This window comes from Somniosus microcephalus, unplaced genomic scaffold, assembly GCF_052327205.1.
Source record: "Somniosus microcephalus isolate GS21.2 unplaced genomic scaffold, FLI_Smic_1.0 unresolved_chr5, whole genome shotgun sequence".
Taxonomy (NCBI): domain Eukaryota; kingdom Metazoa; phylum Chordata; class Chondrichthyes; order Squaliformes; family Somniosidae; genus Somniosus; species Somniosus microcephalus.
In genome coordinates this window covers 16,096,625-16,114,517 of record NW_028225183.1, presented here as the reverse complement: position 1 = coordinate 16,114,517, position 17,893 = coordinate 16,096,625, and the positions used below count along the sequence as shown (strand labels likewise).

The 17,893-nt window shown below is 46.2% G+C and overlaps 1 pseudogene; it reads right to left on the bottom strand.

Annotated features, from left to right (window-relative positions):
- Positions 1–498: 498 nt before the first annotated feature.
- LOC147087630 (uncharacterized) lies at positions 499–1,785 on the bottom strand (annotated as a pseudogene).
- Positions 1,786–17,893: the final 16,108 nt, after the last annotated feature.

Sequence of the window (17,893 nt, the reverse complement as noted above, 5' to 3'; positions counted from 1 at the left end):
CCTTAGCGAGGTGCTCGTCGTCATCGATGACATGTTGAATGCTGCGAAGAACATGGCGTAGTTTCTCTGCTCCGGGGAAGTACTGGACGACGAAGGGTACTCTGTTGGTTGTGTCCAATGTTTGCCTTCTGAGGAGGTCTATGCGATTTTTTGCTGTGGCCCGTCGGAACTGTCGATCGACGAGTCGAGCATCATATCCCGTTCTTACGAGGGCATCTTTCAGCGTCTGTCGGTGTCCATCGCGTTCCGCCTCATCTGAGCAGATCCTGTGTATTCGCAGGGCTTGTCCATAGGGGACGGCTTCCTTAACATGGTTAGGTTGGAAGCTGAAGAAGTGGAGCATCGTGAGGTTGTCCGTAGGCTTGCGGCAGAGTGAGGTGCTGAGGTGTCCGTCTTTGATGGAGATTCGTGTGTCCAAGAATGAAACCGATTCTGAGGAGTAGTCCATGGTGAGTTTGATGGTGGGATGGAACTTGTTGATGTTATCGTGCAGTCTATTCAGTGATTCTTCGCCATGGGTCCATAGGAAGAAAATGTCGTCGATGTATCTGGTGTATAGCATTGGTTGGAGGTCCTGTGCAGCGAAGAAGTCTTGCTTGAACTTGTGCACGAAGATGTTGGCGTATTGGGGTGCGAATTTGGTCCCCATGGCTGTTCCATGTGTTTGGGTAAATAACTGGTTGTCGAAGGTGAAGACATTGTGGTCAAGGATGAAGCGGATGAGTTGTAGGATGGCGTCTGGAAATTGGCTGTTGTTGGTGTTGAGTACTGAGGCTTTTGCAGCGATGCCGTCATCATGGGGGATACTGGTGTAGAGAGCCGAGACGTCTATCTTGGCGAGGAGTGTTCCTGGTTCAACTGGTCCATGGGTGCTGAGTTTCTGTAAGAAGTCTGTATTGTCCCGACAGAAGCTGGGGGTTCCCTGTACAATGGGTTTCAGGATGCCCTCAACGTTTCCAGAGAGGTTCTCACACAGGGTTCCGTTGCCTGATACGATAGGACGTCTGGGTGTATTGGCTTTGTGTATCTTTGGGAGGCAGTAGAAGTCGCCCACGCGGGGAGCATGTGGGATGAGAGCACGTAGAATGCTTTGAAGTTCTGGATCGAAGGTCTTGATCAGTCTGTTGAGTTGGCGGGTGTGTTCTTTGGTCGGATCTGCGGGTGATTTTCTGTAGTGTTCCTGGTTGTCCAGTTGTCGGTATGTTTCTTTTCAATTGTCCGTTCTGTTCTGTATGATGATGGCTCCTCCTTTGTCTGCTGGTTTGATGAGGATGTTGCAGTTGGTCTTGAGAGCATGGATGGTGTTGCGTGGTGCTCGGGTGACATTCTGGACTGTCTTGTGAGTGCGGCTGATGAATCTGGCGTTGCTGCATCTCCTGACAGCTTGAGCATACATGTCAAGCTTAGGGAAGCGACCCTCCATAGGGACCCAATTTGACTCATTCTTCTTCGGTTGCAGCACTGCGGATCCCTCTGTCTCCTGTTCCGGATCATTGATTGTCTCATTGGGTTCACTGCTGACATCTTGGGATTTGTGGAAGAATTCCAGGAGCCTCATTCTCCTGATGAATTCCTCTGTGTCTGCCGCGAGACCGATGGGGTCCATTTACGTGGTGGGGCAGAAATTGATCCCTCGGCTGAGAACTTCAATTTCGTCTAGTTGAAGGGTGTGGTCGGACAGGTTGATGATGGACTTCCCTGTGGTTTCAACCGTGGTACCGGGGGAGGCTTGGTTGCTGTGCTGGTGATGCTGAGTTTCTCAAGCTTCCTGTTGTTGGTGTGCATGTAGGCAGCCTAGTTCCGTTGCCTCGTCTGTTTGGCAGTGTCTCGTAGCTGGTCTGCTGTAATTGAGCACAGGCTGAGAACATGGACTCCATCTCGGTTTCGAGGTTGTGGCGTCTGCTGTAGAGCTGGTGTACGAGATGGTTGTGGAGTGTGCGAGAGGTACGACGGCAGGGTCTCTCAGCGTAGTCTGTGTTGTAGGTCGACTAGAGTGGGTTCGTGATCTGTAGTCCTTTCGGGATCTTGTCTGCTTTCTTGCATCCCTGTAGAAACTTGATGTCTGTGTCGATATGCGCGATCTTCTTGGAGGTCCTCTCCACTTTGAGCCGGCAGTTTGTGGTGTCGATAGTAGCCATGGTGTGGAGATGCCAGAGTTTATGGTAATCTTTCTAACTGCCATTCATCAGACCTCGGCAGAGAGATAATCACAGCAATCAAAGGTGTGAATGGTGTCCAAACAGGTCAGTCAGGAAAACATTACATCAGAGAACAATGTGGTGGGGTCGCAAGGGGTCAAATGTTGCAGATGCTGGGGTCTGTGTGAAAAACATAAACATCTGACATTATTCTCTGACTATATAAGCTGTGTCTTTATGCATCTCTCCACTTCATCTGACGAAGGAGCAGCGCTCCGAAAGCTTGTGACTTCAAATAAAGCTGTTGGACTATAACCTGGTGTTGTGTGACTTCTTACATTTGTCCAATGATAACAACAACATCCCCCCTCATATATCGAATGAACTAAACATTTCAGAAGCTGAACTTATTATGTTCCATGTGCCAAAATGTCCTACTTTTTAATTTTTTCCCCGATGGGTTAGCTTGCCTCTTAGAAAAGTGCTTTATATGCTTCTTTGTGTGTAATAATCCTGGCTTCCTCTTCCTGTCATTGCTATCTGCTTACCATTCCTTATGTTTTCAATGACACTCATCGATTTCTTCTCACGACATAATGCAATGTCCAGGATCCCCAATGCTATTATATGGGCTATCACCAATCCCAACTGAAATATTCTAACCCATGGGTTGCAACACCACACCATTCATGATTTCCGAACGCTCGAAATGCCGATTCTGTTCGTTTATTATTTTGTAGCATATGCGAGGCTCAGGTTCAGCAGATTATGGATTTCAAATTGAGGACTAGAGGGGGCATATAATGTCCATGGTGTGAGGTTGCTCCAAACGTCTCATTCATAAAGCTTCTCACTTGTAGGTGGGTTGTAGGAATTAACGGATTCCTACGAATTCCTACGAGATCGACATCAGAGAACAATTAAACAGGTCTTTATTCAACCGAGATCTTTGGGCAGCCCCGTGGTCTGCGACGTGACGTCATCGCGTTTTCCCACTTTTTGCCGCGCTCTTAAAGGGGCCATTCCCCGTACATGCACACTCTATATACAAAACATGGTAATGCCTAACACAATGGTACAGGTTTAGACTGTTGTTAGAGCATCGTTAAAGAGAATTATGTACATTTAGCCAGAGTCATTCAGTGGTTCTGCCACATGTGCCCCCCCCAGAATTCGCGATAAAAGGACAAAGTCAAATGGTGAGGGGGTCTGACGAGCCTGTCAGAACGACTCCTGTACTCTGGAGCTGGAGGCTGCTGGTTGGCTGGCGGTCTGGCAGGCAATCGCAGTTGGTCTGCCGTAATGATGATGGGTGGCCGAACCCGGCTCGGTGGTTGTTATGTCTCGACGGGGCGGTAGAGGTCTAAATGTGCTGGCTTTAAACGGTCGACCGAAATATGGTCTGGTTTACCACTGACATCTACCATGAAGGTTTTGTCCCCTACTTCCAACATGCGGAAGGGACAGGTATATGGGGCCTTGAGCGGATCCCTATGTGCGTCATGGCGAAAATAAACGTATTCAGCCTTGTGAAGCTCCGTGGGAACATGTGACCTCTGCAGCCCGTGGTGCGAAGTGGGCAACGGTGCAAAACATCTGGCTGCCTCTTGGAGACTGGCAAGCTGGGCAGATGTGGACCATGGCTCCGTCAATGTTTGTAGGAAGTCCCCTAGGACTTGCAGTGGCTGACTGTGGTGATTATTCTTTATGTTTAGAAAGAAGTATTGTGATTGGTTGTTTGTTTCCTGCCTTGGGATATATGCTGTAATCTCATTGGTAGTTGATGTCATGTGATTTGTGGTGGCCATCTTAAATTCAGTTCTTTCCAGCCTTTAGTTGGGACTGGGTGTTGAAAGATGTGCTACAGGATTTTTAAGTTAATAAAGCCTAGATTAGAAAGGCAAATCTATTCTTTATTTCAATTTATTAACTTTATGTCAGATTGGAGCGATATCTTCAACCAGAACGATTCAATGCTGACCCTAATTCTGCAGGAGTGGATGATAAATGGAAACACTGGTGCTGTACATTTAAAAACTTTTTGGGCGTGTTGGATCAAGAGTCTCTAAATAAGCTGAATATGCTGATCAACTACATTGCTCCGGATGTGTATAAGTATATTTTGGACTGTAAAACTTACGAAGTGGCTATTTCTACATTGAAAAAGATTTTTGTTAAACCAAAGAACGAGGTATTTGCACGTCACCTTCTATCTGCCCGTAGGCAGCAGGTGGGAGAATCTTTGGCTACTTATTTACAAGCACTTCGGTGCCTTAGTGTTAACTGTAATTATAAGGCCGTGATGGCTGAAGAATATAAGGAAGAATCGGTACGGGATGCTTTTATTAATGGATTACTGTCTAGATCAATTCGTCAGCGGTTGTTAGAAAATAAGACTTTGGATCTTAAGAGTGCTTTTGAGCAAGCTTCTACATTGTATGTGGCTCAGAGAAGTTCGGATTCTTATGCTCTTTTTAATCGGCCCGTGACTGTGGTTTCGGCAGTTCCGGATGAAAAGGAATTATGTGGACTTAATAGGAGTGGTTTACTAGATTTTGAAACAGTTTCTACTTCAGCGGCTGTTGCCTCTAGGATTCAGAAGTTTTATTTTTGTGGAAATGTCCAGCGCCCTCGTCTGAAGTGTCCTGCTCGGGAGGCTGTGTGTAGTAAATGCGGCAAGAGAGGTCATTACGCACGTGTGTGTAAATCATCAGGTTCAATTACCTCCTCTGTGACTATTCAGTCTTTAGATAGGGCGTTTATTGCATCAATTTCTGCTGCTATTGCTCATGGCCAAAACAAAGCTATGGTTACGGCCCAAGTTACTGGGTTGGAAGAGAAGTCCCTTATAGATACGGGCAGTACCGAGAGTTTTATAAGCCTTCAGTTTGCAAAGGAGAAGCATTTGAAAATTTCGCCTGTTTCCTATCAGGTGTGTATGGCTCAGACGACTCTCACTTCACAAGTAGCTGGTTGTTGCCTTGTGAAATGGATTCTTCTAGGTAATATGTATACTGATATATGCCTATCTGTTTTGCCTAATCTCTGTGCGGATATTTTGATTGGTCATGATGTGCTTCAGTTACACGAGTCTCTCAGTCTTTCATTTGGAGGGACTAAGCCACCTTTATCTATTTGTGGATTAACCTCTTTATCCATTTCTCCATTATCACTTTTTTCCAATTTGATCCCGGATTGTAAGCCAATTGCTACCAAGTCAAGAAGGTATAGCAGTCAGGATAGAGAATTTATTAATTCTGAAGTTCAACGTCTCTTATTGGAAGGAATCATTGAACCTAGTTGTTCGCCTTGGCGGGCACAGGTAGTTGTCATGACTAACGAGAGACATAAGAAATGAATGGTGATAGACTATTCCCAAACTATTAATAGGTATACTCAATTAGATGCGTACCCTTTGCCTAAGATTGATGAGCTTATCAATAAAGTATCTCAGTATAAGGTTTTTAGCACTATTGACCTAAAGAGTGCTTATCATCAGATTCCTATTGTTAAGAAGGATCAACCATATACGGCCTTTGAGGCTGGTGGAAAGCTGTATCAGTTTTGCCGAACACCATTTGGTGTTACTAATGGTGTTGCTTGTTTTCAACGGGCAATGGATGCTTTTATAAGTGATAACTTTCTCTCTGACACCTTTTCATACTTAGATGACATCACGGTGTGTGGCAAATCAAGGGTGGAGCATGATTCTCAGATCACAGAAATCACAGAAACCCCACAGTGCAGATAGAGGCCATTTCGGCCCATCGAGCCTGCACCGACACATATCCCACCCGATCCCCGTAACCCCAACACCAACACATATCCCACCCTATTCTAATTTAGAAAGATTCCTTCAAGCTGCGGAAAAAGTTGGTTTAACTTTCAATAAAGGGAAGTGTTCCTTTTCGACCACTGAGGTAAATCTACTGGGGTACATTATCTCGGGAAACAAGATTAAACCAGACCCAGAACGTCGGCGACCATTGATTGATTTACCTTGTCCTACTATTTCTAAGGCTTTGCAACGAGTTGTTGGACTGTTTTCTTACTATTCTGATTGGGTTGCAAATTTTTCACAGAAGATCCAGCCTCTTATTCGGGTTACGACATATCCTCTATCATGGGAGGCCAGGACGTGTTTTGATCATTTTAAAAAGGATATCCTTGGAGCAGTTGTGCATTCTATTGATGAGCAGGTTCCTTTTGTGATTGAGACGGACGCTTCTGATTTTGCAATTGTGGCTACTCTGAACCAAAATGGAAGACCTGTGGCCATTTTCTCATGTACCTTGAACAATAGTGAAAAAAGGCATTCTTCAATAGAGAAAGAGGCGTATGCAATAGTAGAAGCACTGCGTAAATGGAGACATTATTTATCGGGGCGACATTTTACGTTGGTAACTGATCAAAAGCCTGTGTCCTTTATGTTTGATGTCAAACATTTTGGAAAGATTAAGAATGATAAAATAATGAGGTGGAGGATTGAGTTGGCATGTTACCATTTTGATATAGTTTATCGTCCGGGGAAGGATAATGTTGCTGCTGATGCACTGTCGAGGGCTTATTGTTCTGTGATTCACGGAGATACGCTTATTAATCTTCACAATGCCTTATGCCATCCTGGGGTTATGAGGATGATGCACTTCGTATGCAGTAAGAAATTGCCCTTTTCAGTTGAAGACGTCAAGCGGATGACTTCATCATGTTCTATCTGTGCTCGGTATAAACCGAATTTCTTTAAGCCTCAACGAGCTCATCTTATAAAGGCTACTTCTCCTTTTGAACGTTTGAGCGTCGATTTTAAGGGGCCTCTTCCTTCAACTACTCAAAACCGATATATATTTACTGTTGTGGATGAGTTTTCAAGGTTCCCTTTTGCTTTTCCTTGTGCAGATGTATCAGCTGCTACAGTTATCAAATGTCTGACTCAACTTTTTGTCATCTTTGGGATGCCTGCGTATATCCATTCGGATCAGGGAAGTTCTTTTATGTCTTCCCAGTTGAAGGAATACCTTCAGAACTATCCCGTATAATCATAGAGTCATAGAGTAATACAGCACGGATAGAGGCCCTTCGGCCCATCGTGTCCGCGCCGGCCATCAAGCCCTGTCTAATCTAATCCCATATTCCAGCATTTGGTCCGTAGCCTTGTATGCTATGGCATTTCAAGTGCTCATCCAAATGCTTCTTAAATGTTGTGAGGGTTTCTGCCTCCACAACCCTTTCAGGCAGTGAGTTCCAGACTCCAACCACCCTCTGGGTGAAAAAGTTCTTTCTCAAATCCCCTCTAAACCTCCCGCCCTTTACCTTGAATCTATGCCCCCTAGTTATTGACCCCTCTACTAAGGGAAAAAGCTCCTCAGCATCCATCCTATCTATGCCCCTCACAATTTTGTACACCTCAATCATGTCCCCCCTCAGCCTCCTCTGCTCCAAGAAAAAGAAACCCAATCTGCCCAGTCTCTCATCATAGCTGAAGCACTCCAGCCCTGGTAACATCCTGGTGAACTTCCTCTGCACCCTCTCTAACGCGATCACATCCTTCCTGTGGTGTGGCGACCAGAACTGCACACAGTATTCCAGCTGTGGCCTAACCAGTGTTTTATACAGCTCCATCATAACCTCCTTGCTCTTATATTCAATGCCTCAGCTAATGAAGGCAAGTATCCCATAAGCCTTTTTTACCACCTTATCCGCCTGTTCCGCCGCCTTCAGGGATCTGTGTACTTGCACACCCAGATCCCTCTGACCCTCCGTCTTGCCTAGGGTCTTTCCATTCATTGTGTATTCCCTTGCCATGTTAGTCCCCCCAAAGTGCATCACCTCGCACTTTTCCGGGTTAAATTCCTTTTGCCGCTGTTCCGCCCATCTGACCAACCCATCGATATCGTCCTGCAGACTGAGGCTACCCTCCTCGCTATTTACCACCCTACCAATTTTTGTATCATCCGCGAACTTACTGATCATACCTTTTACATTCATATCCAAGTCATTAATGTCGACCACAAACAGCAAGGGACCCAGCACCGATCCCTGTGGTACCCCACTGGCCACAGGCTTCCAGTCACAAAAACAACCTTCGACCATCACCTTCTGCCTTCTGCCACTAAGCCAGTTTTGTATCCAATGTGCCAAGGCACCCTGGATTCCATGGGCTCTTACCTTCTTGACTAGTCTCCTGTGCAGGACTTTATCGAAGGCCTTACAGAAATCCATGTATACCACATCCACTGCGTTACCCTCATCCACACACCTAGTCACCCCCTCAAAAAATTCAATCAAATTAGTCAGACATGATCTTCCCTTGACAAAGCCATGTTGACTATCCCTGATTAATCCTTGCCTCTCCAAATGGAGACAAATTTTGTCCCTCAGAATTTTTTCCAATAATTTTCCTACCACTGATGTTAGGCTCACTGGCCTGTAGTTCCCCGGTTTTTCCCTACTACCCTTCTTGAATAATGGTACTGCATTAGCGGTTCTCCAGTCCTCTGGCACATCCCCTGTGGCCAGAGAGGTCCTGAATATATGTGTTAGAGCCCCCGCAATCTCTTCCTTTGCCTCACACAGCAGCCTGGGATACATTTCATCCGGGCCTGCGGATTTATCCATTTTTAGGCCAGCTAAAACCGCCAATACCTCCTCCCTCTCGATGTTAATATGTTCGAGCATATCACAGTCCCCCCGCCCTATTTCTATGTCTACGTCATCCTCCTCCATAGTGAAGACAGATGCAAAAAATGTATTTAGAACACCTCCTACATCTTCCGGCTCCCCACACAGATTGCCACTTTTGTCCCTAATGGGCTCTATTTTTTCCCTAGTTATCCTTTTACCCTTAATATACTTATAAAACATCTCAGGATTTTCCTTTATTTTGCTCACCAGTGTTATTTCATGGCCCCTCTTTGATCTCCTAATTTCTTTTTTAAATATCCCCCTGCACTTTTTGTAATCCTCTGGGGCTTCCTCCGTCTTTAGCCTTTTGTATCTACCAAAAGCCCTCCTTTTTTTCCTAATCCATTCTCGTATATCCCCTGACATCCAAGGTTCCCTGTGGTTTTTGGAACCATCCTTGACCTTTACGGGAACATGTTGCCATTGTATGATCTCAATCTCCCTTCTGAAAGCCTCCCATTGCTCCGATGTGGATTTTCCTGGAAGTAGCTGATCCCAGTCCATTTTGGCCAGATCCTGCCTTATCCTATTAAAATCGGCCTTCCCCCAATTTAGAACCTTTATTTCTGGCCCATCCCTGTCCTTTTCCATGACCACCTTAAATCTTACCATATTATGGTCACTATCACCAAAGTGCTCACCTACTAGCACTTTTTCCACTTGGCCGGCAACATTCCCTAGAATTAGGCCCATTACCACCCCCTCTCTTGTAGGACTTTCTACATGCTGGCTCAAAAAGCTCTCCTGGATGCACTTTAAGAATTCTACACCTTCTGAGCCTTTCACACTCTGACTATCCCAGTTAATATTGGGGAAGTTGAAATCCCCCATTATTATTACCCTATTATTTGCACATTTCTCTGAGATTTGCCTACATATCTGTTCCTCTATCTCCCCCTGACTGTTTGGAGGCCTATAGTACACTCCCAGGAAAGTGCTTGCCCCTTTTTGTTTTTAAGCTCTACCCATATGGCCTCATTAGAGGAACCTGCTAATATATCATCCCTCCTTACTGCAGTAATTGACTCCTTAATTATTATTGCGACACCCCCTCCTCTTATACCTCCCCCTCTGTCTCGCCTGAAGATTCTGTACCCCGGAATATTGAGCTGCCTGTCTTGCCCCTCCCTCAACCATGTCTCCGTGATAGCAACAATATCATAATCCCATGTGTTTATCAACACCTTCAGTTCATCCACCTTATTTGCAAGACTCCTTGCATTAAAATAGATGCCATCCAGCCTTGCCCTTATATATTTGCCCTGTCTACCAAGCTGACTTGTTTTTTTCTCTATAATTAGCAGCACATCACCCCCTATTTCAGCTCCCCTCTGTATCCCATCCCCCTGCCAAGTTAGTTTAAACCCCCCCCCAACAGTGCAAGCAAACCTCCCCGCAACGATATTTGTCCCGCTCTGGTTCAGGTGCAACCCGTCCGACTTGTACAAGTCCCACCTTTACCAGAAGCAGGCCCAGTGATCCAGGAAAGTAAAACCCTCCCCCTTACACCAACTCTTTAGCCACGCATTCATCTGCTCTATCCTCCCGTTCCTATACTTACTAGCACGTGGCACTGGGAGTAATTCAGAGATTACACCCTTCGAGGTCCTGCTCCTTAATCTGTTACCTAGCTCCCTAAATTCTTGACGCAGGACCTCATCCCCCTTCCTTCCTACGTCGTTGGTCCCAATGTGGACCACGACCTCTGCCTGCTCCCCCTCCCCCTTAAGAATGCCCTGTAGCCGCTCAGTGACATCCCAGACCCTGGCCCCAGGGAGGCAACAATCCATCCTGGAGTCACGTTTGCGGCCACAGAAACGCCTATCTGTTCCCCTTACGATAGAATCCCCTACCACTATTGCTCTCCCACTCTTTTTCCTCCCTTTCTGAGCAGCAGAAGCGTCCCTGGTGTCAGGAAGCTGGCTGCTGCTGCCTTTCCCTGGTGAGTCATCCCCCTCAACAGTATCCAGCTTGGTATACTTGTTTGAAAGAGGGATGACCGCAGGGGTTCCCTGCACTTCCTGCCTGCCTCTGTTGCTCCGCCTGATGGTCACCCCCTGTGCAGCCCTACGCTGAGGCGTGAACAACTCGCTAAATGTGCTATCCACGACCCTCTCAGCATCGCGCATGCTCCAAACTACATCCACCCGCAGCTCGAGCGCCGCAATGCGGTCTACAAGTAGCTGCAGCTGGATGCATTTCCCGCACACATGGTCGTCAGGGACTCAGGCAGCGTCCCTGATTTCCCACATGGAGCAAGAGGAGCAGAACACGGGTCTGAACTCTCCTGCCATGGCTTACTCCTTTAATTAATTAAAAAATTTATTCAATGCCCCAGTTACAGGTATACTCTAGGGCGCTTTATTTACCAACTGTCCCCACTACACCAGAGACCTTAGAAATTTAATAGCACAGAAGTCAAGCTTGCATTGAAAAGAGAGAAATACTCACCAACCAATCACTTACCTGATCCCTGGTGACGTCACACTCTGATTACTTTTTACCTCTCTCCTCTGCTGTTGATTTGGTCGGGCCTCGGTCTTCGCGTCGGTTTTTATACCGTGCTCACCTCCTCTCTGCTGCCGCTGCTCCCTGGAACTGGTCGGGCCTCGGTCTTCGCGCCGGTTTTTATACCGGGCTCACCTCCTCTCTGCTGCCGCTGCTCCCTGGAACTGGTCGTGCCTCGGTCTTCGCGCCGGTTTTTATACCGGGCTCACCTCTCCTCTGCTGTCGCTGCTCCCTGGAACTGGTCGGGCCTCGGTCTTTGCTCCGGTTTTTATACCGGGCTCACCTCCTCTCTGCTGCCGCTGCTCCCTGGAACTGGTCGGCCCTCGGTTTTCCCGCCGCTTTTTATACAGGGCTCACCTCCTCTCTGCTGCCGCTGCTCCCTGGAACTGGTCGGGCCTCGGTCTTCGCGCCAGTTTTTATGCCGGGCTCACCTCCTCTCTGCTGCCACTGCTCCCTGGAACTGGTCGGGCCTCGGTCTTCCCGCCGGTTTTTATACCGGGCTCACCTCCTCTCTGCTTCCGCTGCTCCCTGGAACTGGTCGGGCCTCGGTCTACGCGCTGGTTTTTATACCGGGCTCACCTGCTCTCTGCTGCCGCTGCTCCCTGGAACTGGTCGGGCCTCGGTCTTCGCGCTGGTTTTTATACTGGGCTCACCTCCTCTCTGCTGCCGCTGCTCCCTGGAATCCCCAGGGTAATGGACATTGCGAATGATACAATGGGGTGATCTGGAAGGCAGCTATGTTGGCTTTGACATCCCAGAACCTTAACAATACACAGTGGAAAATGGTACTGCCTGATGCCCTGCATTCCATTAGATCATTGCTTTCAACGGCTACTAATGTGACCCCCCATGAAAGGCTCTTTAACTATCCACGGAGATCTACTACGGGATATTCGGTACCTTCATGGCTTACTATGCAGGGATCTGTGCTGCTTCGACGCCATGTTAGATTGTCAAAATATGATCATTTAGTGGAGGAGGTGGAGCTGTTGGAGGCAAATTCCCAATATGCTCATATTCGATTCCTAGATGGGAAAGAAAGTACCGTTTCAATTAAAGACTTGGCTCCTTGTGGTGGCCAGCCCTCTTCTGAGGATATTAACAATAGTCATGATTCAGATAATGTGGATGCTGTTACAGATACTACGAATATTTCCAATCCGACTGCAGATAATTATACTTCTATTAGTCAGCCCTCGATGGATGTTCATGACCATCCCAGTTTACCTCCTGATGGGATTTCTAATCCGGAAACCGTTGAAAATCGGGATATGGATAGCCTTCCTGCAGAAGTTACTTCTGTGTCTCCTGGTGTGGGAGGGCAAGGAATTTCACCAAGGTTAAGAAGGTCGACATGAACAAGATATCCGGTCGACCGATTGAAAATGGACTTTTAAATTGATAGTAATGTTGTAAAATTTTTGAAATATTATATTATATTGTTTTAGTTGAGAGATACTTAATACTTATGTGCAATGTTACTATTTGTTTTTGCTCACTTAGTATTGTGTCATGTTGAATAGTTTTATTTTGTCTGTGCATAGTTTTAGTTGTAAATAATTAATTATAAATTGTAAAGGTTATTTAGGTTGGAGTATATTTTAAAAGGAGGGGTGAATGTGGTGATTATTCTTTATGTTTAGTAAGAAGTATTGTGATTGGTTGTTTGTTTCCTGCCTTGGGATATATGCTGTAATCTCATTGGTAGTTGATGTCATGTGATTTGTGGTGGCCATCTTAAATTCAGTTCTTTCCAGCCTTTAGTTGGGACTGGGTGTTGAAAGATGTGCTACAGGATTTTTAAGTGAATAAAGCCTAGATTAGAAAGGCAAATCTATTCTTTATTTCACTGACCATACACAAGCTCCGCTGATGAAGACTGAAGGTCTTCTTTGGGGGCCGTGCAAAGGCCCAACAGTTAGCCAGATTCATTCAGTTGTTCTGCCACAGTGTCACATTATGATGTGTGCCGGCACGTAAGAACATAAGAAATACGAGCAGGAATAGGCCACTTGGCCCCTCGAGCCTCCTCCGCCATTCAATAAGACCAAGGCTGATTTTCGGCACAAAGCCACTTCCCTGCCTGCTCCCCATAGCCCTTCACTCCCTTATCTTGCAAAAATCTGTCTATCTCCACCTTAAATGTATTTAATGACCCAGCCTCCACGGCTCTCTGGGGCAGGGAATTCCACAGATTTACGACCCTCTGCGAGAAGAAATACCTCCTCATTTCAGTTCTAAAAGGTCGACCCTTTATTCTAAATCTGTGCCCCCGAGTTCGAAGTTTACCCACGAGGGGAAACACATTCTCTGCATGCTCCTTGTCGAGCCCCGTCAGTATCTTGTATGTTTCAATAAGATCATCTCTGATTTTTCTAAATTCCAATGTTTATAGGCATAACCTGCTCAAACTTTCTTCATAAGTCAAACCCCTCATCTCAGGAACCAACTGAGTGAATCGTCTCTAAACTGCATAAAAAGCAAGTATATCCTTTCTTAAATAAGGAGACCAAAACATTACGCAGTACCCAAGGTGTGGTCTCACCAATACCCTGTAAAGCTGTCGCAGGACATCCCTGCTTTTATACTGCAACCCCCTTGCAATGAAGGCCAACATTCCATTTGGCTTTTTGATCACTTGCTATACCTACATGCTATTTTTTGTGTTTGATGAACAAGGATCCCCAGGTCCATTTTAGCTGTAGCACTTTGTAAGCGCTCTCCAGTTAAATAATAATTGGCTTTTCTATTTTTCCTGCCAAAGTGGGTAACCTCGCAAAAATTCAACATTATTCTCCATCTGCCAATTATTTGCCCACTCATTAGCCTGTCTATGTCCCTTTGCAGATTCTTTGAGCCATCTGCAAAAACCTGCTTCCCCATCCACATTTGTAGCTTCCGCAAACGTTGCTATATTATACTCGGTCCCTTCCTTCAACTAATTCATGTAGATTGTAAATAGTTGAGGCCCCAGCACTGTAGGGTTTTTCTGGCGTGTGTGCCCAGTCAGCTCTGCCCCTGACTGCCTTTGAGTGGTTAGAATCGCTCCACAACCCCATGGGTTCTAGAAACCGGACTTAAGTACAGGCGGCAATACAGAAAATCGTGTAGACAAGTGGTTTGGTGCAAGAAAACCAAAATTTTATTAAAAGTCTGAATTAAACACAATACTACTGAGAATTACTGGTATAGTTACAGGCATAAAACAGTTCATACACTTATGTGGGAATGGGTAACACACAGCACATCGAGGGAAACAAATACATTAAAAATCCCCTTATCCTTAATCCCACACCCTATGCCTAAATAGATTAAGATATGAGGGGCCAGGAATTCATGCTCACCTATTCAAAACCTGTTGCTTTAGACGGTGGGGTTTGAGGTCCGCTCTTCCTGTCCTTTGGGGTATTCTGTCACCACGTGGTCACAGGGCACGGCGCTGAAGTTTTTTCTGTGAAGCACCCTCCTTTTCATCAGCTACTATCATCTTCGAGTCGCGATGGGTCTTCTTCTTTTTCTTCCTCAGGTGTTCGTCGGCGGTTGGGGGTCGGTTGGCGGTCTTTACCGTCTAAATGATTTTACGACCCATGCTTCGAACGCCAGTTTATTCCCTACCTGGGCTATCACTGTCCATGTGACAAACGCCAGATTATAACTAGGCCATTTGTCTCGATTTTGCTATCCATTCTTTGAACGCGAGCATATTCTTAAAAACGGGGTTTTACTGTCCGTGCATGTAACACCAACATACTCACCAAACACCAGCTTATAACTGGGCGTTTGTCCCCCAATGCGTCTTTCCGCTGACCTTCTCTGCCTTTACCGTATTCTTCAACTCGTCTTGTCTCGTCTGCCCGTTTGTGGACTGTGTGTCCTGTGTGGCTTTGAACTCGGGTCTCGTTTTCCTCCCGCGTTTGGCCCCGGTGTAATGGGCGTCCATGCTTGTTGAGCGGCGTGGGGAGCGAGAAGAGAGCCCGCCACGAGGCCAGGGCATGAGAGCAAGAGCTAAGAGCTAAGCGATCGATTACTATCGATGGGCCAACAATTATAACCGATTCTTCATTCCTTATCTGCGCGCCAAATCAGGGTGTGGCGGGCTTGTTTAAACTGATTACAGCCTTTACTTTAACAATTCCTGATATGGCTGTCTCTGTGTTATATTGGTTTCGATGTCCTGGTTGTTGGTTATGTATGAGACTTAATCGGGTTTTCCTGACTTGATGGCTTCTGTGAGCTGTTCCCGATTAAAATATGCAGTAACCTGATGGCTCTGATTGTGGACCATTCTAACCTGATCTGTTTCAAGGCGAATGCAATGCATATTCTGTGTTTGCTCTGTCTGGCCTCACAGAGTCTATTCACAGGTCTATGCAATTTAAGTTTCGTTCCAGGCTTGAATAAAAAGGTATCTGCCTGCTTGCAGAGCCTTGCATTGAAAATCCTGTACGTTTTGGTCACGAGGTTCCAGATGCCATTTTGGGTACCCTTTTTAATAACTTGTCCATACAGGGTCCCTGTATCCAAAACTTTTGGGGAATATGGGAATTTTGACAACCCTACACTCCCCCCTGTTGATATTAAACTTGCTTTATGTATCATCCTGACAAGGTGAGCAAAATTTATCACCCTCCACAGTCAATCTTCCCCTGCAGTTACCTATCTAAGATACCCACGACACATGCATTTCCCATTCTGTAAAAATGTATTGTACATAAGCATACATAGTATAATTACAGTCGTTTACACACATCCAAGCATGGAGGGGGTCCAACACCCCTGCACCACTTGGTACACATCAACTTTATTACAAACAACACGCTGAACATCTTTATTAAAACAACATAAGCACATAAAAAGCAGTCTTTCATCACTAATACAAACAGCAAATTCAAACAGGTGTATCTCCCTCCACCGTAACATAATGCTCATTCCAGGTCCTTTGCTTTCGGAATTCTAGTATTGATCTTTTCCCTTGCACTGAGTGCATACTAGGTAAAATATTATACCCAACTGGCAAACCACGAGAATGTGGGAAGCCAGTCTGATCCACGAAGGGACCTCTATATTATTGAAAATGTCCCACCAAGGTGGAACTACAATGTCTAATATCTTAGCCCCTATCTCTACTGTTTTCTGCTCCAGAGTGTAAAAATGTTTCTGTGAAACTATAACTGCTTTGAGTAATTTGGTAAGGTGTTCTGGGAGAGGGGGAATTTCGTAGCCGAAATGCGCAACATACTTCTGTAGGTTGTGAAAATTCTCCTTTACAGTGAGGTGAACAGTGGAAGGTTCAGGAATGGGGACAATTCGTTCCTGGACAACTTGAACTTCTGCCTCGGGTTTAAGCAGAAACTGCTGTCATTAGCCGGACACCAGCTATGCTGTCCATGCTGGTAGTGGGCCATCCTGTGGTGACACAATATGTCCCACCTCCTATATATGCGACCTGCAGGGGAACATGGTCTTGTGCCATTGCCTCCATGGTACAATTTATAGGTTACGCGCCAGCAGCTCTGAACCCACACGGTGGTTTTGAATAGGCATTCAAGTGTTGGGGACACAGGATTATGTGTACTCCCCGGCTCCAGCACCCCGAGAGGTCAGTACCTGGCATAGCTTGCTCCCACTTTATGATGAAATGTGGGACCGCTGTGAAACGAATGTGCGCACCCCCTTGAATGACTCCAATGTTCTCTACCCTGTATGCTGGTGTGGGTAGGGCTGTCCTACCCATGACTGGTATCCTAACTACTATAGTCATAACAGTGTGGTTGGACTGTCCACAATCCACTGGGACCGGGTAGGCCTCAGAATCTAGCCGGAGTTGACACGGGCTTAATGCATTCTCAAACGGATGGAGTGCTGCGAGGTGCTTTTGCTGATCCAGGAGGGGATTAAACCCTGTTTTAAATCCTCCAGGTTACTGCGGCTCTCGCCCAGCAACCACGCCCCATACAGCACGCACACCTCCTCCTGTGCAGCCTGATCCAAAGCATTTCTGTCCTCTCTTATGAGGGCATTCGCAGTCTTTGCGTGCTGCTCCAGCACAGCTATTATTTCTTTTAAATGGACCATCATGGCCTGGTCCTCATGTAACTCTGAGCCTACTACCTTATTCTCCTCCATTAGGATTTTCGTTAACTGTGGTTTGAAACCGTTTATCTAGGTCTGCAATTCTATGTCATCTAAACTGTTGATGACAAAGGACCGAGTGTTAAACGCAGTAAAAACATCATTCCATGCTCCCCTTCTTTGCCTCCCTGCATTACCCAGAAACTCATGGTGTGTGGCGTACAGTTCGGTTTTGTCGACATTGGCGAAATCGAACTCATAAAATTTTCTGAACATCTCCTTGAATAGGGCCTGGTATAGCTGCTCTGTTTCCTTGGGGCACCACTCCGGTAAATGTACCTCGGTGAGGTTTAAAATCACGGAGGCTACCGCATAGTGCACCCCATGGTATAGCACCTGATCCGAGGGCACTAATACCAGCCCATTCCCTGGTCCCTTGGTGGCGGTGGGGCACCCCTCCATGTGTATCCTTGCTGCCTGGGTCGTGGGCAGGG